The sequence below is a fragment of the Tamandua tetradactyla genome, chromosome 2 (genome assembly GCF_023851605.1).
Source record: "Tamandua tetradactyla isolate mTamTet1 chromosome 2, mTamTet1.pri, whole genome shotgun sequence".
NCBI classification, from domain to species: Eukaryota; Metazoa; Chordata; class Mammalia; order Pilosa; family Myrmecophagidae; genus Tamandua; species Tamandua tetradactyla.
The window spans coordinates 86,292,375-86,311,483 of record NC_135328.1 but is presented as its reverse complement, the minus strand read 5'-3'; the positions used below and the strand labels follow the sequence as shown (position 1 = coordinate 86,311,483).

The window sequence follows — 19,109 nt, the reverse complement described above, 5'->3', positions numbered from 1 at the left end:
ATGTTTGGTAGTCTCTGCATTTTCTTTTATCTTTACAATAAAGGGACTATGTCTATACTCTAGATTCTATGTTAGACCTTCAAGTTTAGCTGTTTTCACTTTTGAATGACAGAAAAAGTAGTCATATTCTTAGAATTTAGAAGTAGTGATACTACTTACTACAAAATTGCAAAGTTTTTGTCTTGGGTATCCTTCAGTTTCTCTAGAAAAGGTCTTCTGAAATTTTGGGGGAGGAGGTAGATTGAACAGTTGGAATTCTACAGGAAGTGGAAAACTGGGATTATATAACTTATTTTTTAATATAAAGACTTAGAAATAATTCTTGAATTTTGAGTCCTTCACATCAGTGTTACCTCTTCATAGGTTTCATGTTTCCCAGACTCAACCTTGTCTCCATAGATTATTCAGAGTAAAAAATTATATTTTGTACTTGGGAGAAGATCCTCTATAGGAATAGAGTTGGAGAATGTGACATTGACCCTGGAAATAAATTGTCCAATAATTAAAAATGGTGGGTCTTGTGGCCAGATGATAAAATGCAAAACTGGGGCTTTTTAGGTAAAAGGGAAGGAGAATGATCTAGAAGCATTAATTAAAGAAATCCAAGACAACGACACAGTGCAGAGGTTGCAATACCTTCAGTGGTGAACAATTATTTTAAAAAGAATGAGGAGGAGTTTTAGTTTAATGGAGGGTATGTTACATAACAGATACCTGTTTCAGTAAGGAATGGTTTTAGCTCCAGGTAATTGAAAAACCACCTATGGTGACTGTGCAGGTTTGAAACTGTTGTGTCCTCCAGAAAAGCCATGTTCTTCAATCCTGATTCCACATCATGGGGAGCAATCTTTTGATTATGCTGTTTCCATGGAGATGCAATCCACCCAATTGCGGGTAGGACCTTCTGATTAGGTGGTTTCCATGGAGGTGTGTCTCCACCCATTTCAGGTGGGGTTGCTTACTGGAGTCCTTTAAGAGGGAACCATTCTGGAAAAGAGTGACCACAGCAGACAGTGTCAACACGAGACACCTATGTCTGGAGGTGCAGAAAGAAAACACCCCTGGGGCAGCTGTTTGAAACCAGAAGCCAAAGACCCCAACAAATGCTAGCCACATGCCTTCCCAGCTGACAGAGGTGTTCTGGACCCATCAGCTTTTTGTGAATCAGGGTATCATTATCTGGATACCGTAGTATGGACATTTTAATGCTTTAGAACTATGAACTTTTAATGTAATAAATTCCATTTTTAAAAGCCATTCATTTCTGGTATACTACATTCCAGAAGCTTTAACAAATCAGTAGAGTGACTAAAATGAATGAGGGCTTATTTTTCTTATCATGGTCTGGGAATAGGCATTTACTGGTTTAAGTTCACCTATGCAGTGGAGACATCAGGAACTTTTAATTATTCTGTTAATATTTCTCTAGCTCAGCTACTAGCTTATTATGTTTTCACTTCATCTCTGATGGATACAATATTGCTGCTGCAGCCCCTGACATTTGTTTTCATTTAAGGCAGGACAAAGAATGAAAGTACATCACCAACGTGTTTTCCTTTTCTAAATAGAGCTTCATTAAGATGCCTCACTAACAACTCTGTTAATATACTGGCCAGAATTGGGTCATCTGCATATTCCTAATTTCAAGGTAGTTCGAAAAAAATTAAATATTTTCCTTTTCCATCCTCTGTACTGACACAGGCAAGGTAGAAACAATTGATTGGTTTGAGGTTTATTTGCCAAAAGTGGGAGCCAAAGCACTTAATAGCTATTTACTGAATTAATAGTTTCTGAGACGTGCAGAATATAAAGCTAATCTTTTATAGTTTAAAAATGGTCAAATCATATATATATATATATATATAAGCATGTATATGTCAGTGCCATAGATTATTTTTTTCCTCAATAGTATTACCATCGGTAATACCATCAGCATCAATAATACCAACTAAGGGGAAGTCGTATGGTTATAGAAACATAAACGCTGGGCATATACAAATTTAAATATTCCCCGAAATCCCCAGTTACTTATAATAGTATAAGACAAGAATTGCATTTCAAATTTCCTTGAAACATAAGTAAAACAAACAACTGTCATTTGCTTCTATTTCTGAATGCAATAAGTGGAACAGTTAAACATTCTTTACCTTACCAAATGCATCTTCTATAATTACTCTAATTGGCTTTTTTTTTAAATAAATATATTTTGTTATGCTATCTCCAATAAAAATATAGTAATTTGTCATGTTTTTGGAATAATAAGTAAAATTTCCTGAATTCACCATTCGACTTAAATGTGTTTTTCTTTTCTCCAACTAAATGTGTTTTTTTTTTAACCTAGGTAGCCAAAGAAATAGATAAAATTAGCATTTGCCATACCACTACTGGAAAACTAGTAAGTTGCTAAGTCTTTGAGTTTTCTCCTCCCAGCCAATTTTATGACACTTACATCTATTTTATTTCTGATTTTTTCTATAAATTTAAGACAGTAGGGAAAATAATTAACTTCTTCGGGAAATTAATATCATAAACTCCGCCTGGAGTAGAAGATACCTCATCTTTTGATGAGTTGTTACTAATATAAACTTTAAAGTACAGAACATTACATGTATATCCATTTCCAATTGTTTATTAACACTTTTCTTCTCAAAATACATAATCTTGCTTAAAGTTTTTGTTTTATTTTCTTTCTGAATAATGGAAACAATACCAATAGAATAAATGCTTGTTTAATTTTGAAACTCTTTGTTACTTTCTCGTGAAACTTAAAAAGGAGAGAATTATGACTGACATGTACTAAGGGCTTGCCATGTGTTGTGTTTTTATTCTAAGTTCTTTACCAACATTATCAACTTTAATCCTTGTAAAAGTCTATGATAGGGCAGGCAATGGCAGTTCAGTGACAGAGTTCTCGCCTGCCATGCGGGAGACCAGGGTTCAGTTCCTGGTGCCTGCCCATGGGAAAAAAAAAAAAAAAAAAAACTATTAAAAAAAAAAAAAGCTATGGCACAGGTAGTTTTATTATTCCTTGAAGAAGTGCCTTTTACAAAAAGGAAAAGTAACTTGCCTTAAGCCATACTGCTACTAAATGGAATATTGCACAAGTCATAACTTTAATCATGTTTTGCCATAAAGGTTTGAGGAGAATTTATACAGATGACCATATTCTAACATGCAGCAATTGCTATAAGATAAACCGAATAGGTTAAATTGATTATTATATTTTTCTTTGAGTTTTAGTTTTCCCCTGATCACTAGTTTCCATGTGGAAGGATTAGAGGTACTATTTATTCATTTTTGTCACAAAAACATTATATTAAAGGCTATGTTGCATTGTATATTGATTAGAAAATTCAATAAATTAATGATTCGCCACACAGACTGTGGTCATGCAATTCCAAATACAATTTATGTGGATACACTGAACTGACTGAAATAGAGTATAAGACCATTTGTTTTTCATATAATTTCCCCCTAACATAATTTCACTCTATAAACTAACATGAGATTAGAACAAGGGGAGTTTATTACACATTTTTTTGAATCCATCATATGGTTTATGACTGTGAAGTGCTAGCAAGAACACAAAATACCAATTCTCAGTGTCATCATTGCACTTGGAAAGAGAGCCAAGTTGCAACTTACTAGTATCTAAGGAACAGATGCTTTATAGACCAGCAAATTTGAGCCTCTCTCCCACCCTTTGCTCTTTCATAGCTGGTTATATATTTAGGAAGAGTTTTCTTATCATGGTAGACCTATTTTCTCCCTCTTTCTCTTTCAGAGACGTCTGTGTGCAGGAAACCAGCATTCTGTTCTCTTCTCAGGTCTGAAGTTTTCCAGGATTAGGTTCCCATTGTAGATATCTATAGTCTGTGGCAAAGTTTAGTTATACAAATACTCATTAGGTAACATGCTGTTCTTGCATATTTAAGGGATTTCCTTCAGTCTAACATTTGCCAGTAGTAAAAATTGATCATTTTTCCGTTACTATATCTTAATTGGTCCCAAACTAAAGTGAAGAAAAGGCATATTATTTATTGGATTCTTTGCAAACATATCAATATTATCTATCAATAGATATCTATTATCTATCAATATTAACTATGATTTTATGAGTGAATATTGTATTAATTAATGTTGACTAACATACAATTTTGGTAAATTTTACATTCTTGTGGGAGAAAACAACAGGTACCCATAGAACAGGATATCTTCATTTCAGCAATTATTGATACTTTGAGTGAGATAACTACTTGTTATGGGTCACCGTTCTGCATAGCAGCATCCCTGGCTTCTTACTCTACACTTTAATAGCAACCACCATCTGTGACAACAAAAAATGTCTCTAGACATTGCCAAATGCCCCTTGAGGGACAAAGTTAACCTCCATTGAAAATCACTGCTCTGAACATTGGCAAATAATTAGTAGTGCTTATACATTTTTAATTTTCAACATTACTTATGCATATTTTCAGTTTATTTACATTGACCTAGCAATGAAAGATAAAAGGCCATCCTTTGGAATTGCCTCTTTTGTCCAAACACTAAAATAATGCTTTAAAGTCACCAGCTGAAAACTTCAGTTGAGCTTTCTCTTAAAATTACTTAGTAAATTGGTAGGTGAGTTTGCCATTACTTGTCAGATGATACTGTTTACAACAGCACAATGCAACTTTTATATGAATATTTTGAACATTTTATGCAAGGGAAGATGCAAAGTAAATCTGCCTATAAATTATTGCAGACAAATTTGAATGATTAAAACATCTGGGTAATTGCATGCATAAATCTCCAATTACATGAAATAGAAAGGACATGATCAGTAAAGGTAATTTTCTAGAAATGCACATATCAAAAGTCATGAGAAGAGTTATAAAATAGACAGGAAGAAATCAATGAAGTCATTTGCAAAATTTATTCCTCAAAATATGTTGAGGGGTTGACAGATCTAAGAAGATAACCTATTTCAAGGACTGGAAATAGTATCTATCTGATGGATTCAGTTGCAGAGAACTGAATCTATCTAGCTATTTTGTACAGGAATAATAAATTATGATGTATCATAGAATTATTGACTTGATATATAGAATTATAGAACTGTTAAAACCAATGAAGAAATAGGTACTTGGTTGTACAGCTAGAGACAACTCTTTAGCTGTAGAGAGTAGATAATTTAGGATTTTCTGCCCAGCCAAAATAAGAATATATCAAATCAAGAATTTGCCTCTGCAATGCTGGCTCTGGGATTGTGTCTCTGCAAATAAATAAATAAGTTAATTAATTAATTTGAAGTGACTAATGAGCTGGCACATTAATCCTTAAACATTTTGCTCCAAGGACACAATGAATATGCTAAAAATTTTGTGAGGACTCCAAAAGACTTCCATATATGCAGGTTAAATGTACAGAAAATTGTCGTATGAGAAATTATAACTGCCAGTTTTAAATGTACACATTTGTTATTTGATTTTAAAAAATGTAATTAATTAAATATTAACATACATACCATATTTTTAATGAAAATGGCTACATTTTTCCCAAAAGAAGGAATATAGTGAAAATTTCAGCATTGTTTTATATTTTTACATTTTTGTAATGTCTAACCTAATAGAAGAATCTGGATTTTATATCTCCTTCTTCATTTAATATATTCTGCCACGTGGCTTTGATTCAAGGTATGAACAATATCTGGCCTCATAAGATAATGTCTTTGGAAAGGGTATAGTTCCTGTACCCCTGGAAAGTTCTTATGGATCCTAGGGGACCACAGGCCATACTTTGAAAACTCTCAAGCTGACCAATTCTCAGAACATTCAAAGAATGTAAAGCTATTTAAATTTTTCCACAGAAAATTACAGACAGAAATCATCCCAACCCATTTTATAGATAAAACAATACTAAAGATAATGACTGAAATATATCCGAAGAGAAAAATCAAGGACAAAATACCAAGCAAATTAGAGGCTAATCTCAGGAGTAAGATAGATGCAAAATCTCAAATAAGTTTGACCAAATTGATAAGGTATGTATTCAAACTATTATGTATAATTAAACAAGTACGTTTTAATCCAAAAGTGTAAAATAAATATAGCAGTCATCAATTAATAAATTCATGGCACTTGCATTTTAAAACTATAAGAAATATGCAATGAGCATTAAATAACAAAAATGTGTTCAATAAAATTACAGTAATATTAAAACAAAATCCATGTCAAACAAGGTAGTGGTGTAAGAATCTCCAGGGTATCATTCCCTCGTGGAATCCTTGAACAACCAGCAAAAATTGACAGTGTCATCTTCCTCAAAACTCTGGAAAACAGGTAAAGGCTTGCAATGACTGATCAGCTACTGAAACAAGAAAATGCAGTTTTAAAATGATAGTAGAAGCTTATGGCACTCTTGCTTATCCATGTCCACCCCTCCCTGGTGAGGGGTGGAGCCAGCCTGTGCTCCCATTGTGGGTTCCTGGCCCTGCTCCAGAGGGAACAGAATAATCACTATGCACATAATGGGGTGCGTGAAGTTCGATGCCAGTATATCAGGAGACAGCCTGAAAAACTGAACAAGGAAACTCATCACTGACTCACTCTCCCAGAACTTACGCTGCAGGTATAAAAAACCTGAGAACAGCTAAATGAATGTAAGAAATGCCTAAATCAAAGCAACCTCAGGAAAGTGATTGTGGGCTTTAACTCATAAAATAGAGCTCCTGGGAGGGGGCAAAAGTCCATTTCAGAGGGATAGAGGGGACAACCAGAATACTGCAAATGGGGAATTCTTAAGGCTTGAGGAAGCACCAGCCTGGGCAAGAGACAGATCAGAAAAGATGGAGAGAACCCTGCACTTCCCGTTTGCCTTTGGGTGATATATTAATAGGCGAGTTAAATTCCGAAGGACAAATAGTCATGGTGGAAACATTTTGTGACTATTGTAAAAGGTGTTTATTGCATTGGAATAACTATATTAGTATCAAAAAATTAACTTAAAGTTAAAAACTGTTACAAGGGACAAATAAGGTCACCATATACTCATAAAGAGGTCAATTCAACAAGAAGACATAGCAATTATAAATATATATATTGCACCTAATGGCAGAATCCCAAAATGCATGATGCAAATATGGACGGAAGGAGAGAAATAAAGGATTCAACATTAATGGTAGGATACTTAAATACTCCACTTTCAATAATGAATAGAATATCTAGACAGGAGAACAGTAAGGCCATAGATGGCTTGAACAATAATAAACCAATTAGATCTAATTTATACATATATATATATATATATATATATATATAGAGAGAGAGAGAGAGAGAGAGAGAGAATGTGTATTCTGTCACACATATATATATACATGTGACATATATATATATATATATATATATATATATATATATATATAGTCATATTCATATATATATAAAGCATTTCAGCCAACAGGGACAGAATACACATTCTTCTCTAGTGCACATAGGTCATTCTCCAGAATAGACCAAATTTAGGTCACAAAAGAAGTCTCAATAAATTTTAAAATATTGAAATAGTACAGTCAATCTTTTGCAACTATAATGTATGAAGCTAGAAAATAATAACAGAGGTAAAACTGAAAAATTAACAAATATGTGGAAATTAAACAACAGAATCTTAAAAAAAATGGGTCAAAGAAGAAATCACAAGAGACATTAGGAAATATCTCGCAGTCAATGAAAATGTAAACATAACATTCAAAATTTTATGAGAGCAAAGGCAGTGCTGAACAGCAAAAGCAGTGCTTAGATAAGTTTATAGCTCTAAACATTTATATTAAAAAAGAAGAATGGTCTAAAATACAAAATCTAACCTCACAACTGGAGGATGAGAGAGACAGAGAGAGAGATTCAAATTAAATTCAAAGCAAGCAAACAGAAGGAAGGAAATAACAAAGATAAGCGTGGAGATAAATGAAAGAGTGGATTTAAAAACAATAAAGACAATCCATGAAACCAAAAGTTGGTTCTTTGAAAAGATGAGTAAAATGGACATTTTTTGGCTAGATTGATAAAAAAAAAAGAAAGAGGATACAAATACAATAAGATCAGATATGAAGGGGGCCATTACTACCAACCACACAAATAAAAAAAGGATTATAAGAGGATTCTATGAAGATATATGCTAAAAAAATTAGACAATTTGGATGAAATGGCCAAATTCCTTGTAAAACACAAACTACCTACACTACATTTTTCTTCAAGGAGAAAGAGCAGGTATCAACAGATTGATGATATGTAAAGAGACTGAATTGATAATAAAAAATCCTCCAATAGATTAGCCCAGAACCAAATGATATCCTAAATCATTCTTTTTGACCAACATCATTCCAATACCAAAGTCAAATAAAGATATCACAAGAAAAGAAAATGAGACCAAATCCCTTCTGAATATAGATGCAAAATCCTTAGCAGAATTCTAGCAAACTGAATCCAACAGCACAGTTAAAGAGCTGTACAACAGAATGAAGCCAGAATTATACCATGTGTGAAAAGTACATTAACTTTGCTCTTTTTTTTTTTTTCCGCATGGGCAGGCACTGGGAGTCAAACCCAGGTCTCCGGCTTGGCGGGCAACAACTCTGCCTGCTGAGCCACCGTGACCCACCTGAAAGGTGCTTTAATTTTGGAGCACCACATTAATAGACAAAAAGGAAAATATCCCATGATCACCTCAACTGACATATAAAAAACATTTGGCAAAATTCAGAACCCTTCCGATAAAACTCTTAGACAATTTAGATTAGAAGGATACTTCCTCATAAACATAAAGGAGATATATGAAATACCAATACCAAGCTACATACTCGATAGTGAAAAACTGAAAACTTTACCATTAAAGTCAGGAATAAGAAAATGATGCCCATTGTCACCTCTGCTATTTAACATTGTACTGGAAGTTTTATCCAGAGCAAATAGGTAACAAACTATAATAAATGCAAACAGACTGGAAAGGAAGAGGTACAACTTTCCCTGTTTGAAGATGATATTATCCTAAATATAGAATATCCTGAATAATTCACAACAACACTACTAGAGCTAATAAACAAATTCAGCAAAATAGTACAGTACAGAATCAGCATGCAAAAATCAGTAATGTCTTTATACACTGTTAATGAATAATCTGAAGAAGAAATCAAGAAAATATCAATTTACCACAGCAACTAAAGTAATCAAATATCTAGAAATAACTAAAGTTAAAACCAGTGAAGTAAAGGACTTGTATGTGGAAAACTATGAAAGATTGCTAAAAGAAATCAAAGACCTAAATCAGTGGAAGGAATTCCTTGTTAAGAAATTGGAAAACAGCATTTAAAATGTCAGTTCTTAAAGCAATTTACAAAATCAAAGCATTGTAAATAAAAGTCAAATATCCTTCTTTGCAGAAATGGAAAAATCAAATACCATATTTATGTAGAAGGATAAGGGGCCCCAAATAGCCAAAAACAGCTAGAAATAGAAGAACAAAGTTGAAAGACTCAGACTTCCTGAATTTAAAACTAACTCCAAACCTGCAATAATCAAAGCAGCATGGTACAGGCAGAAGGACAGATATATGGACCAAGGGAATAGAATTGAGAGTTCAGAATCAAACCCTAATCTGTATGTGCAATTGAGTTTTGACAAGTATGCCAATTCTGCTGAATGGTGAAAGAATAATTCTTCAACAAGCTAGATATCCATATGCAAAGAATGAAGGTGAATCACTACCTCACACCATTTAGAAAAATTATCTAAAAATAGAGCAAAGACCTAAATATAAGAGCTAAATCTATAAAAGTTCTATAATGAAACATAGAGAAGCATCTTAGGATCTTGTACTAGTCAATGGCTCCTTAGATGTTACTCCAAAACCATGAATAATAAAAGCAAAAAATAGATAAATGAACTTCATCAAAATTAATACCTTTTGTGCATTAAAGGACATCATCATGGAAGGAAAACACAGCCTATGGAATTGAATAAAATATTTGGAAACCAAATATATGGCAAGGGTTTAATATCCAGAACATATATAAAATCCTACAACTCAACAATAAAAAGAAAAAACAACCCAAGAAGAAAGGACAAAAGACTTGAAAAGACATTTCTCTAAAGAACAGATACAAATGATCAAATAGCATATGAAAACATTCTCAACATCAGTAATCATTAGGTAGATGCAAATCGAAACCACAATAGATAACCATTTCACACACTCTAGAATGGTTACTATTTTTTTAAAAAGTGAAATAACAAATGTTGGAGAGGATATGGAGAAATAATAACGTGCATTTTTGGTGGGAATGCAAAATGGTGCAGCCTCTCTGAAAACAGTTCTGCAGTTCCACAAATAGGTAGTAAGAGAGATGAGCACACTGCTATCAATCTATAAAAAATTCCATTGAAAATCAAATCAATCACATATGTACATATATATATATATATATAGTCTGTGTGTACATAAAACACGTATTATGAAAATAAAATATTGCATTCCAAATTTTGACATGAAACCAATTATTGAGTATTCTTAGAAGATTACATAATTTAAGAAGAAATATGTACTCAGTATATAAGTCACAGATTATTTCTCCACTTTATACTTTGAACCTCCACTCTAGCAATATAATCAGAATGTAAACTCTGCCATTGGATCACCACCTAGCATGTACATCACACGTTGGTTTGTTTCTCAATTAAAATGTGAACACTTTTAATGTCCCAAACCACAAATGATGCAAATAATCAATTACATACTACAGTTTTACATACTGTGAAATTTAAAATACCATGGATATAACTGTAGCAAATAACAAATTCTTCTATCCACCCAGATTGCCCTTACGGTCATGTTCTTGGATGTCTTATTATAGGTTCTATCTTCCTTATAGTACTATATGATTTATTTTTTGCTATAATATGAGGACTCACCTTATATTTTTACTTTAAACTCAAATCACTAAATAGAATTATGTTATTTTTATCTTCAAAATGTCACATAATGAATATTAGATGCTTTACCGATCATGTCCTTTCCATTTCATTTAAGTGGAATTTACAAATAGATGCAAAATTGACATTTTCTTTAAGAGACTGTAATTTTCACACAATGTTTATTAGGGATCAGACATTTCAGCATCAATGTAATATGAAATGTCATTGACTATTAAAAAGAATGAGATGGTTTCTTATGTTTAGATATTGAAGAATAGCAATGATAAAGTGCAAATGAAAAGTCAAATGGCAAAGTAATATATGTAAGATGGACCTGCTTTTATGTAATATACAGAGGAAAAATTATGTTTGTGTATGTTTACATTAAAGACAGTTATATAATGATACACGACAAATGCTTAACTTTGGTGTTTTAATTGCCCATTAATTTCCTAAATCTCTTTTAGTGTAACGACTCACAGGATGCAAGTGATTTATGCTAATAGAACACCTTTGATTACAGGGAAAGCATAGAATGCTGCAAGAGAAGGAGAGGGGTTTTCACCGGAAAGGGTTTAAAGATCTCAAATAGTAATCTTTCTTTGTACTTATACCCTGGGAACCACAGGGTCATTTTTGTCTCAAGGTCTCAAAATACCACGTATGTGCATTTGAAGCTTCTAGTCCATGAGACCCCAAATCTTTCCTCATAAGAAGTGGGGGTTTCTCATAGTGAGCTGGTTAAGCACTTTCAGGTTACCTGACCAGCCTAAACATCAACCTCCACCTCTACCCCCAAGTCTCCTCCAAAACCATCTATAAATCATAAAGGTACAGTGGGACATCCTGTCCCTGGAACATTTCATTGATAATGATCATAGATAACCATTTTTCTTTAATATTTAATTTATAGAATTAGTCTAGGGTCACCACAGTACTCCTGCATATAAGATGTAACATGTCTCCGGGTCACAGCATGATTCATGGCCAGCTGAGACTAATCCCATTTCACTACCTATACCCATAACCCTTGGTCACAAAGTCTTTTTATAATTAATACTTTTCATCTGCATTGATACAGTTATATCTTTTACAGTAGTGATATAGCATGGAAATTAATAACACAAATGATTAAATTAAGCATTTGTAATAACCAGTGAAATGTAGGGTTTGATTTAAAGACAACTAAGTTATGCTTAAATTCTTGCATGTATTTTTTTATCATAACATGTTAACAATTCTCTTACTACCTATAATTTAACTTTATTTATAATAAGTTGGATCTAATGTATTTAAAGCCATATGAACTTTATTTCTTTCTATAAAGATGACTTAGAAGATCCTGGGAATGTTTTATGATATTATGCTCAATGATAAGAGCAAAAGACACACTTTTATGTAAATCATGAGTATACCTTAAGAGACAGTACGTATAGATGTGTACTTCCTCTTAAGATGTAGAAAGCTTCAAAGAAGTTCATTTTTATCTTAACAGTGACAAAAATCTGTATAAATTACAGAATAATAATCCTTCTTGAGCCCATTTCAGAGCAGTTGTCACAAGGCAACCAAGTAAACTGAATCCTGAAGAGAGAACAGCTCTGCTATGGAGAAGGGGACACATCTCACCTGTGCCGAGATTAGGAGAAAGTGGCACAAGCAGCCATAGAAGCAGATAAGACAAAATCAGCTATAATTTCAATGAATTACCAAAGGTTAAGGACATATTAACATGTTAGTCTGAAACATCTTTGGGCGCAGACCCAATGGAAGTTTGGGCCCCCTCACAAAATCTTCCTTGTAGTAGTCTCCCATGTGCTCTTGAGAAATATATGGTGTGGATCGCAAACCAAAAAATAGCACACTTAGTAGTTCAGATATGCAGCAGGTGATCAACCACTGTGGGGACAGAAATTGATCACTTCTGTAGGTCCTTCTTTTGTAAGAAGAGAAAACTAAAATTTGGTGTAGCAATACCAAAGTTTCTCAAAGGGGTTGATTAGCAGTTCTGAGAAGGGCAGGTACCCATTCTCAGGATCTGTATCTCATAGAAAACAAAAGTTTAAAGCCACCAACAAAGAGGCAAAAAACTGTCCCCTTCCTCTCCTCACCTGTCAGGGCACAAGCAAAGATAGATTACGGTCGGGAGAATGTTAAAAATAGTAACTCTCTATTCCTTGGTAAGGATCAGAGATCACCTTGGTTATAAGGGACTTTCTTAATCTCCCACTTGCTGTAAAAAAATACCACAAAATTGGCTGACTTCAACAAGGGGAGTTTACTGCCTCATGATTTTAGAGGCTAGAAGGCTTGCTTCCTCCTAGGGTCTGTCGCATTACATCTGACTGCCAACCCTTGAGGCTCCCTGGCTTTCCTGTTATCAGGTGATGTCTTTTCTCCTTTCTCTTTTGGGTTTCCTCCACTTCCAGCTTCCAGCTACTTCCTATGGCATCTCTTCATATGGCCTCCAGTATTAGGATTAAGGCCCATCTTGATTCCATTGGCAACACTTCCACTCAAAATCACATTTCAAAAGGTCCTTATTTACAATGGAGTCATAATCACAGGCATCTGTGTTAAGATGTTAAGCATGTTGTGTTTTTACCCTATGGTATCTAGGGCAGTATGTCACAGATACTATATGGAAATCAAGAAGCATTGTCTTATAACTGGAGGAGGAACATAAAACTCCCACCAAAGACCAGCAAAAGATAGAACCATGAAAAATTTGGTTGTCACAGGAAAAGAAATATAATGTCGAGGAGTCCCACCCTGAGTCTTAGAGTAAGGACACCCCTGAGACTAAAGGCTGAACCACAAGCACAGTGAAGTTCTGCTCAAAACACCAGCCTAGTCATGGTGAAACGAGTAAGAGCAGTCTGCTGCTGGAGAGTTCATGAGCGTGGAGACAGATCTCTTCTGAGGTGCAGATGTGGAGAGATGACTGAAGGCTAGAGGCAAATCACTACAACTGAATAAAATACCATCCTGCCACTAAAGAACATCCTCACACTCCTGAGAAATAAAAAGCTTGGGGGCACTGATGGTAATGATATCAAAATGGACTAAAATCCAGCTCAACCACTAACTGATGAACTCAATTCTATCACATTAACTGCCTCATGGAAAAGGTGAGCCCATTTCTAAGCATGATTTTTTATTTAATCTCAACTGTTGTGTACATAATTGAAGATGTATTCTGTCAAATTCTATTAGGAGAAAAGGAATCAGAGGTGATCCTTATGCTAACACAGCTATACAAAGATAAAAACAGAACATTTACTATATTAGAGGATCTAGTGGAAAAGGTGAATGACCAGCATGAAAACAAATGGGGAAACTAAGCAGAGAGAAAAACAATCATAAGAATGAAATGGAGTTGCTAGAAAAAAATTAATCCATTGTGTTGGAGATAAATAATTAGTTAAATGAAGTCATAGACCCATCATATCTACAGAAAAATACAGAATAGGTTATCCAAGACCTGTTAGAGAATAAAGGGCATTATTCAGAAGAAATATTTAAAAAATAATGCCAATCATATTGTAAAGATAATGAAAGATTTCAAAGATCAAATGCAGTAATCTCAGAAAATCCCCTGAAGGATTAAAAATAACCCCCTACACCAATGTACATCTTTCAAACTGCTGAAAACCAAATATATGAAAGTCTTGAAAGTATTGAGAGGAAAGCAGACCCATTACATCCAATGAAACAGTTACAGCATAGTTCTTGTCATATACTGTGCAGACCAAAAGAAAATGAAGTGACATCTGCAAGGGAAAAAAAGAAAAACAAATGAAGAAAAAAACTTTATACCCAGAATTCTATATCCAGTAAAAAATATTAAAGAAAAAAAATGATGGCAGAATAAACACTTTTCCAGGCAAACATATTTGAGGATATTTATAACCAGCAAACCATTGCTGTAAAGAATAAGAAGAAATTTCTTCAGGCAGAAAGAAGATGACAGAAGACAGAAATTAGATGTACAGAAAGGGCTAAAGCATTCCATATGTGATAAATATAAAAGTTAGCATAAATATTCTGTTATCTTTCTTTCACTTAATTATTCTAAAAGATAATATCTCTCAAAAGAAATATAGAATAACAATGTGTATGTGTGCAGGTGGGGTGGGGAAAGTGCTTCGGTTTGTTAAAGCTGCCAGAATGCAATATATCAGAAATGAGTTGGCATTTACAATGGGGCTTTATTAGTTTACAAATGTACAGTTCTAAGGCCATGAAAATGTCCCAATTAAGGCATCAGGAGGATGATTTCTTTTCTGAAGAAAGTCTGATGGCATCTAGTGTTCCTCTGTCACATGGGAAGGTACAAGCATCTGCTGATGTTTCTCTCCTGAGTTTCATTGCTTTCAAGGTCTGGCTCTTTCAGTTTCTGTGAGTCCTTGCATGCTGCTCCTGGGGTTTTCTCTCCAAGTTCTCTGAGCTCTCTCTCTGGGGGTTTCTCTCTGAGCCTTCTCCCCTTTCTGCCTTTTATCGTCTCATGAAGACCTCCAGTGAAGGATTAAGACCCATCTTGAATTGTGTGGGTCACATCTCAATTGAAACAAGCTAATCAAAAGTTTACACCTAAATAGTTCTGCCCCCACAGGCCTGGATAAAAGGACATGGCCTTTTCTGGGGTACATAACAGGTTCAAACCAGCATAGTAGTGAGAGCATAATGTGCATCAGAAATACGAGGATGAAGATTAGAAGTATATTGTTTTAAGGTTCTTGGTATTTACTTGAAGATAAACTGGAGTACTTTAAAATGCACATTATAAAAACTCCAGCAACCAGTAGAAAAGGTAGAAGGATGACAAATGTAATTATAAAGATAAAATGGAATCATTAAAAATAATGATTCAAAACAAGGAAGAAAATTTAAACAAAATAAAACCAAAAAATCAAGAGCACCTAAAAATTAAGTAAAATTTAAACTAAAAATTAAAAGTTAAACTAGAATCTGCCAGACTGACTTAAAACAGTAATGGCTCAAATTACCAATATCAGAAATGGAACAGGCATCACCAGAGAAGCTAGAGCTATTAAAAGGATAAAAGGGGATATTTTGAACAACTTCATTTCCATCTAGTTGATAACTTAGAGAAATTGGCAAAATCTTTAAAAAAATCACAACCTAAACTCTGAAAAAAAGATATAGAAAATCTGAATAATTCTGTATCTCTTAAATGAATTAAATTTGTAGATAAACACATTCAAAGAAAGAAAACTCAAGGCCCTCAAAATTTCATTTGGAATGCAACCAAACCTTTAAAGCAGAGTACTTCTAATTTTGTGCATATTTTTCCAGAAAATGTAATAGTTTGGCAAACTTACCTACTCATTTTATGAGGTCAGCATTAAACAGATACCCAAATCACACAAGGATGTTATAGAAAAACAAAACTGAAAACAAATAGTACTCATGAAGATAAATGCAAAATCCTTAACAAATATTAGGAAATCAAAGCCATCGTTACATAAAATGAATAATATATCATGACAGAGTGAGATTTATCCTGAGAATTCCAGATTTGTGTCACATTAAAAGCTCAATCAATGCAGGAGATCCAGGTTTGTTTCCCAGATCAAAACAATAAAATAAAAACAAAAAAAAGCAAAAAAATAAAAACAAAACTCAGTTGTAATTCACCATATCAAGAGATTAAAGAAGAATATTCATAGGATCATCGCAACATGTAAAATTTGATAAAATGCGAAAACTTATTCATGATAAAAATTGTTGGCAAACTAGTACTCAATGAGAATGTTCTCAAACAAAGGTCATTCACAAAAGCCTATAAATAACATCATATTTATTTGTAGTATGACAGAATGACTTAGCTCAGGAATAAGACGAGTATGTTTACTCTCACAACATCCAGCCTGAGCAGTGGGGTATAAAAATCAAGTCAACAAGCATGCATAATAATAAATGATAAATCAGTGGCATACAGATTGGAAAAGAGGAAAGAAATGAAACTGACATTATTTCCAGGTGGCAATGTTGTCAACAAAATATCAAAGAATTTACCAAAAAAGCTACTGAAATGAAAAAATGAGTTAAGCACAGTTGAACAATATAGGAAATTATACTAAATCAATTGTATTTCTAAATATCAGCAAGTAACCAGTATAAATTTACAAAAACAACAACAAAAAAACAGGTAAAATGCAAACACTTCACCATTGAAGCCTAATAGAGAGCAAATAAGCACAAGAAAACAGTGTTATCATCATTCCTTATGGATCTGGAATACAAAACTACAATAAATTAAGTCTACCTGTTAGAATGACTGTTATTTGAATGACAGTTACAATTAAAGATGAGCCTGCAATACAACTGAGACTTCTATATGTTTGCCCGTGGACTACAAAATGGTACAGCCTCTTTGGGAAACATTTGGCACCATGTTTAAAAGGTAAACCTTCACCTACCATGATCCAGCCATCTGACTCCTAGGTATTTACTCAAGAGAAATGAAAAAATAGATCCATACAAATATTGGGGTAAAAATGTATGTAATGGTTTCATTCACAAAAACCTCCAAACTTGTCACAAACAAAATGTCCTTCAATTACAGCATGGATAAATACTGTTATATACATACAATGAAATAATTCTCTGCTTTAAAAATGAACCTACTATTGATACTTACCTGGCAGGGGAGACACCATGATCACAAAAGTGGTTTTCCCAGGGCGAGGCCTATCCATGCACTCCTGCATGTGCTGATCCCTGTGATTTCCCCAAATGTGGGAAATTTGACTGCATGATTTGTGATAGTGGGTGACTACATTCGCGTTCTCCCCTGATTAAAAAAAAAAAAAGAACCAACTATTGATACTGCAAGATACTGATGAAAAGTATGCTAAGCAAAATAAGCTGAACATAAAAGGCAACAGAAAGTGTAATTTCTCTTCTATGTCATTCTCGAATATGCAAAACTATAGGGACAAAATGCAGATCAGTGGTTGCCAGAGGCTTGGGTTGGAGAGAGGGAGTTGCCTGTTAAAGGCCATGTAGGGAATTTATGGTGTTAGAGATATTCTCTGTCTTGGTTCTGTCAATGCTTCCAAGACTGTATATTTTGTTGAAAATCACAGAACTGTACACATTTTTTAGGGTAAATTTTACTCCATCAAAATTATACATCAATGAACTTGATTTTTTTTAAAGAAAATGGATATAAGGGAATCAGAGGAAAAGAATAGATGTAAGCAACTGTAACTACTTAAATACCATTGTTAATATTTTTGCTAAATAGATTGTGATTTCTGTGAGAGTACTTTAAAATTGAATTAAAATTGGCAGTATACATTTTTTAAATCACCAGGAGCAAATGTCAGATATCTCCTAATCATTGCAACTCTTATATTTCTTCTAAACAGAGCCTCCTTGTATATGGTAAGGCTATGTTAGAATAATTATTTTATTATTTTCTCCATCACATACATAATTTTAGTTTTTAATAATTCATTTTGGATAATGATGCAGCATTTCTCTTCTTTACTAATAACTAAAAATGCCAATCAAAATTTTATTTGCTGTTTAATTATATTATTTCTGAATTTATGAAACATATCCATGATACACAAGGGAAAATATTTAAAAAGGAATATTTTCATAAGTGTTTCTTTAGAGGTGGCACCTCTCCACCACTACCGAGCTCTTGGGTCTCATTCCATAAGGAGCACATGCCTGTTCCTCTCACGTACACAAGAAAGTGCAGGTACTTTTCTTGTCCCCTTCACTTTCCTCTTTTCTTCAAATACCAGGGCCAGCAAGCTAAAACCTGTGGGCAAAATCTGGCTCACAGTCTATTTTTGTACAGCCTTCCAGCTAATAATAGATTTTATATTTTTAAATATTATAATATGTGTGGTAGTTAGGTTCAGGTGCCAACTTGGCCAGGTGAAGGTGCCTAGTTCTATTGCTGTGGACACGAGCCAAGGGCATGTGAACCTCATCTATTGCTGATTATATCTGCAGTTGGCTAGGAGGCGTGCCTGCTGCAATGAATGATGTTTGCTTTAATTGGTTGGTGCTTAAATGAGAGAGCTCAACTTAGCACAGCCCAAGCAGCTCAACATACCTCACCTCAGCACTTGCAGCTCAGCTCAGGCCTTTGGAGATGTGGAAAGGAATCACTCC

The 19,109-nt window shown here is 34.0% G+C and overlaps 1 non-coding gene across 1 annotated transcript; it reads left to right on the top strand.

The window, feature by feature from the left end:
• The first annotated feature begins 17,605 nt into the window (after positions 1 to 17,605).
• LOC143675222 (U1 spliceosomal RNA) lies at positions 17,606 to 17,769 on the top strand. The gene has a single exon (XR_013171464.1). It is a non-coding gene; the product is annotated as a U1 spliceosomal RNA (small nuclear RNA).
• The last annotated feature ends 1,340 nt before the right edge of the window (positions 17,770 to 19,109 follow it).